Below are 6,432 nucleotides of genomic sequence, written 5' to 3'. Positions count from 1 at the left end.
CTCTCTCTCTCTCTCTCTCTCTCTCTCTCTCTCTCTCTCTCTCTCTCTCTCTCTCTCTCTCTCTCTCTCTGACAAAAAAGAAAAACAACAAAAAGAATAAAGAAAGAAGAAAGGCGATTGATACGAGTGCCAATGACAACGTCTCGAGACTCGCGAAAAGCGGAAAGACGACCTACAACCGGTGTCCCGCGATAATTCCGCCGCGAACAATTGCGACTTCATCGGACGTCGATTAATTAAGCGCTCGACCAGTGAGTCATTTAATTTACCAAACACAAGCGCGCGCTGTGCGCACTACGTAGATCTGTTGTCATTTTCGAAAAAATTGAAAAAAAGACACACGTTTTAACATTCGTTTAACATTCGTTAAAATATGTAAATTATTTATAATTATTGTGTAATAGAATTATATATTTAAATTATTTATAATTATACAATAATAAAAATTTCTTTAAGTTTAATTGTACGTATTTCTTAATGCATACGTAACTTTCGCTTGTCAAAATTGATTGTAAACATTTCTCCAAGTGACACACATTGACACAGACTTGAGACGGGCGCGTTACCGCTTCCCTCATCCTTCGTAGGCAAATGCTATCCATCCTAGTGACAGTCCTGAAGTCTGTTCTTCTCAGCTGCACTGCTGCACTGATGCAATAAGTTAAAGTGAGACAAAAAGTCTGTTCTTTCGCTCTGCACTGCTGCACTGGCGCAATAAGTTAGAGTGAAACAAATCTATATATGTCTCACTCTAATTTGTTGCACCAGTGCAGCAGTGCAGAGCGAAAGAACAGACCTTTTGTCTCACTTTAACTTATTGCACCAGTGCTGCAGTGCAGCTGAAGAGAATAGTAGACCACTTATCTCAAACCGTCGAGGTGCGCGATCGCTGCGGCGACAACTTTGCGCCACGAAGCGAGAGAACCGGTCGGCGTCGCGTACAAACGAGGCAAACAATGGACAATGGAGCTTCGATACTTTCGAGAGGACTTCGATGTCTCTCGAGTTTCGAATTGACACGCTTTTTCTTCAGATAAGAAGGAGTGTGAGTAATCAAAGGAGGCGATTCGTGCGCCATTTCTTATAAAAGGAAAGAATCGACGAAGTCCAGAGTGTAAAAAGCACAGAGGCCGTGCGAGAATAAGAAAGAGAGAGAGTATTCCGAAATGTAACATCCGAAGTATTACTATTACAAAATTCATCAGCTCGCGTGGCCTCCGCGCTTTCGCGATTCTTCTTCTGTTTCTGTCCCGCTTTTCACGAATTCTCGCGTTAGTTCGTAAAGTCGGTATGTCTTCTCACCGACGACGATGCAATTCTCGTCGGCGAGGGTGAGCGGAAAGTCGAGGAAAACGAGAGAAAAGGAAAAGTGGAGAACCAGAGGGGTTGAGGGGAGCGTTGCAGCAGTGCCAATAATAACGAGATGCCGCAGATTCATTAATTTCTACGCTTAGATGAGAAGAATCGACCTGCGTGTGGCATAGTCGGAAGGATCGAACGCTGCTCACGAGTTTCTGCGATCGAATAATTCGCGAGAGGAAAGAATTTAGTGAGCAAATTGATAGCAGAGTGTGCGCAGATTGGCAGCAAATTTGATCAGAATCGCAAATCAAAACTATAGCCATCTTCGTTCGCATTCAATTTGTATTTTAGCGTGAGAGTCTGCTGACAGGCAATGCGAGCAGATTGGCGCAGATTCTGTTGCGCAGCAGAGTCTACTTGGTTTCTACTGCCAATCTGCTCGGATTGTCAGCAGGTTCTATCACATTTGGGCAGTTTGGCGACATAATCAGATATAACAAATTCTGTGTTGGATTTGCTGCTTTTCTGCCATCAAAAATTTGTAGTAGACTCTGCTTAAATGTGCGGGTTTAGCTATCTGGAAAGGTAGGAGTGAGAGGCAAGGTTGCACCACTTTTCTTTCTTCTCGATGAATTCCGCAAAGTATCCGAATTCAATGGGGGAATCGATTTTTTCTTTAACAATCCTCAGGAGACGAGTTTCCCTATCGGACACCGGATGTTCTGGGATTCATCGAGGTGAAAGTGTCCACGCCACCTTTTCGCCACTTGATCATGCGCGCCTGGCGACGATCAATCTTGTTCGATTCTTTTGTGTGCAAGGTAAATGTCCCAATAACTAAACTAACAAGAAACACGATCAGTTTCGCGTTTTTATTAATAAGTAATTAGCGAAATTACAAGGAAAACTAACGTTTATACAAAACCTTGGTTTCTCAGCGATGGCGTGAGGGAAATAATACTAGGAAATAAAATAATCAATAAATATCAATTATAATTCTAATGAGATATATTAGATAATGCCATTGTTATTAGTTGTACCAGTAATTAAACTGAAAAATGAGTCATGTCCTAGTGACTGAACACAATACAGACTTAGTAATCGAATGATCATTAAATAATATTACAAATTGATGGGAGGGAGCGAGGGAAGCATAAAGAAATACCTTTTGATAAAATTTCAAAGACTTCTTTAGTGATATGAAACACAAATGTATTTTTAATGTTTCAATCGTTGGGACAAGGTTTAATTATTAGGACATTTACCTAATGTAGCGTCGAAGATTCGTCAAGCAACGCATCGCACGTTCGTTAGATCGTCATATTTATCAAGCTTGCGACCAACAACGCGTTGATCCCTTTTCGTCTCGGTCGTCCATTACGTTTGTACATAGCGCTATATTGTATAAGAGAATCCTCGTAGGAAGGACGAGTTAGAGGTAAGAGAGCAATTTTACTAGCGGGTTTACGTAGAGCCGGCAGAGTCGGGGTAGGTGCGAGAGGGGCGCTAGGAGAGGAGATTAAAAGAGATTGATCAAAATGTTCGAGAGTTAGGCGGCTTGTCGGAGATCAATCCGTTAAATCCTCGATAGTTCCTTTTTCCTATCTCTATAACGAGAACGATTGCTGCGATTTCATTATGCGGTATGTACGACGAGGAGCGCTCGCTCATCACCGTCGACTACACAGGCGCGCCTCCTGGTACATTCCGCATAAATATATTTATATACCCACTCTGCTCTTTCTCTCTCTCTTTCTCTCTAGAAATGTATAACTCGTTCATCGAGAAAACGGTCGGGGAGGAGTCGTTTTGTTACATATTAGGGAATACAGCGTGTCCGTAGAATCGGTGTCTGTCTCTGTCCGGAGCAGCGATGAGAAGTTTACTACAATCTTTTTACCTTTCCTAATCTTTTTACCTTCGTATCATCGAATGTTTGAACATTCGAAGGAACGCTCAGGGTTTCTGTCGGAGTCGGGTCTAATCAATTGAAAGAAAGGAAAACGCTCGACGATCTATTAGCGATATTAGATTCCGTTTGTGTGGTGCATTTTGTTTCTTCTGCCAGTGAAGTCGCTTGATTTATGATCATTCTCTTTCTTTCTCTTTCTCGACGTATAATTCTATTTGTGTGTTTCTTCAGCGTCTAATCTCCATTTGTATCCATGCCTCCAGTAAAATTGGTTCTAATATTAAGCCGAGACTTCTCTAGGAAATACATAGACTGATTATTTAGTTAAAGATATTGGTGATTATAATCATATCCTCTATAAAGGGTTAGTTAGACAATGTTAGTTTCAATTAGGAAATGAATAACCATGACTTCGCTTCAAGGACAGGCCGGACTTCTACGGGCACCCTGTGTCGCTCCGACCGAACCGCGAGAAAGCTGTTGCTCGGCAGTTAAGAAGAAAAACAGAAAGGAAAAAGAGAAAAGGAAGAGTATCGCGACGAGTCGCGCATCCGACGAGAATTGAACGAATTAATATCGACCGATCGAGCAATCAGCCCGCGCATAGTCACTCTAAAGTCTCAAAGCATCGTTTCAACGTCTACTTATCGGTGCTACCAATGTACTACCATTGTTTTCGCATCTGTGTATGTATCGATTTTTCAAATAAAATGTTAATTTTATTATACATAAAGTCCGTGTGTGTACGCATGCGCATGTGTGTGTGTGTGTGTCTATATGATCACTCGTTGAAAAATCCCATCTTATGAATCCGCAGAATCTCCATGAAATCCCGCTAATATAATTGAGATATGTGATTAGTCGAGAAGAATTCGATATGATTTTCGAGTCTGAGTTGATTGCATCCAAAGTAAACAAATCATTCATAAGCCAAGCCGGTTTACAGTCAATTACCTTGAAAATCAAACCAAACATTTTCCAACAACTGCACGATTTAACAATTATAACACAGAATATACACATATACACGCACGCGCACACATAATGAGCGTACACGAAGTTCTAAAAAAAGTAATTAGGTCTTTACGAAATTTTTTTGATTTATTTGGCTCTGTACAGATTTGCTACAAATTCATTATTATTAATAATACCATCGTATATTTGTAACGGTGTGGGTAAATGATGCTCGCATCTGGGCTGGATCTCTCTCCTTCTCTTTCTTCCTTTTTTGCTCTCTCTTCCTCTCTCTCTCTCTCTCTCTCTCTCTCGCGAGTCCCGGAGAGACCAATTCGAGAGCCCAGAACATCCCAGAACTTAATCGTAGGTTTTTACTCTCTTTTGTTTTTTTCCTCTTTTGTTGCTTCGTCGGGCTTGCATGTGTACATACATATACATACATACATATATGTGTGTATGTATATGTTTATATAGGTCTGTATTCGATCCCCGACGGTCGTTTTATCGATTACACCTCGAGCATAAACTTCGTTACATAAGCTTTGGAATACCCGTGGACTTAGGTACGGCGGCTTTTACAATAATTTAGTACGGGAAACCTTGCGGTTAAGCACGTCGGTCGACAAGTGGATGATATAACTATTACTTACTTAGTTCTTCTTCTCTTTTTTTCCTTTTTTGTTTATATAAACGATGTCGAAAGTTACGATGTCCGAAAATGAAAACCCATTCTTCTCTTCTCTTCCTCCCCCTCCTCCCTCGCCCCTTCTTATACTTCTCTCTCCGCAATATTCCTTAGAAAAAACATCCGATAAATACTGTGTCGTAAATTGGCGAGATAGCTAAGAATATCCTTTTACGTCTAGTTTCCTTACGTCTAGTCGATCTACGCTGTCGCTTTTACATGCCGGGTGCGCCGATATCTTCAAAAAAAAGAAAAAAAACATTGACAACATACGTACAATTCGTTCCATGGATTTGTGATGTCTCAGACATATAAGAAGAAAAGAGACACGAGAAGCAAAAGGGGAAAAACTTCGAAAAAAAGAGACAGACAGAGAGAGAGAGAGAGAGAGAGAGAGAGAGAGAGAAAAAAGATATTGGTGCACCCTGTATAATAATTATTGAAATAAAAAAGTAAACATCCAACGTGGAGCGTAATTTATTTAAAAAACTAAACAAAGTCGTAGAGATAAACGATGCAATAGCTCGCTCGTAAGACGATGCTTTCGGCTATCACGAGGAACAGCGCCACACTGTCGTCTCTCCCGCGAGCGGAATATCGGATCGCCCGAATCGAGAGATCGAACCGACCGATTTGAACTAACGCGATTCAATTTTGTGCCGTGTTTACAGCATGCGACTTTGTTTAGCTTTAAATAAACCGAAGCTTGAGCTTTAATTCTGTCAGGCGGAGTCCGGCTTTAGCACGCCTCGACGAGCCGCGCGCGTAAACGCGGCTACACAGACGCTGTAATATTAATATTGCGTTGCATCAGTTTCCGGCTGTGACCTTAGATTCACACGTGAAAATGCACACGCGCCGTTGCCGATGAATCGTTCAGCCTTCACGTTATATTTTTATACAGGATGAATCGCGCTAAATATAAATTATACTGTTACGCGCGGCTCTATCAATCGAACGCCGTCAAAAGGGTAAAGCGAAGGGCTTGACTTGAGAGAAAAATAACAAAAAAAAAATAAACACACCATGTTCAGCGAAATTTTAAATTAGTTTATCGTTGCGAACTGGAAAGAAGAAAAGAAGAAAAACATAATCGTAAAACTGACGTGGCCGGATTCTCCTCGAAAAGGATCCGACTTCGAGCAAATAGGCGCAGTTGTACTTAAAAAAGAAAAAAAATATAGGATAAATTAACAAAAAAAAAAAAAGAATTAAAGTGCAAAAATCAGTAAACTCGCGCAACTCGTTTAGCAGGCAATCTCTTCGAACGTTTGTGTGCCTCTCATCTAACAGAGTGGCTCGCTCGCCTGCAATTCGCCTTATTAATTACTTACAGAAGAAGATTCGCGGTACATACAAGAAAATTTACAGATTTCACTCGAGGAAACCTCAGTGAGTGGCGAGGAAGAAAAAGAGAAAGGCGTTCTCTTCGCCGCCACTCATGAGATTTCACGACGATATACCTTACGTAACGATCAATATTTATATATATAATATATATATAATATATATATATATATATATATATATATATATATATATATATATATATATATATATATATATATATATATAT

This window comes from Odontomachus brunneus, unplaced genomic scaffold (assembly GCF_010583005.1).
Source record: "Odontomachus brunneus isolate Ranch 3 - 2012 unplaced genomic scaffold, Obru_v1 Obru_scaffold_025, whole genome shotgun sequence".
In the NCBI taxonomy this organism is placed as follows: Eukaryota; Metazoa; Arthropoda; class Insecta; order Hymenoptera; family Formicidae; genus Odontomachus; species Odontomachus brunneus.
The sequence above is the reverse complement of the archived record's forward strand: the minus strand, read 5'-3'. Positions refer to the sequence as shown.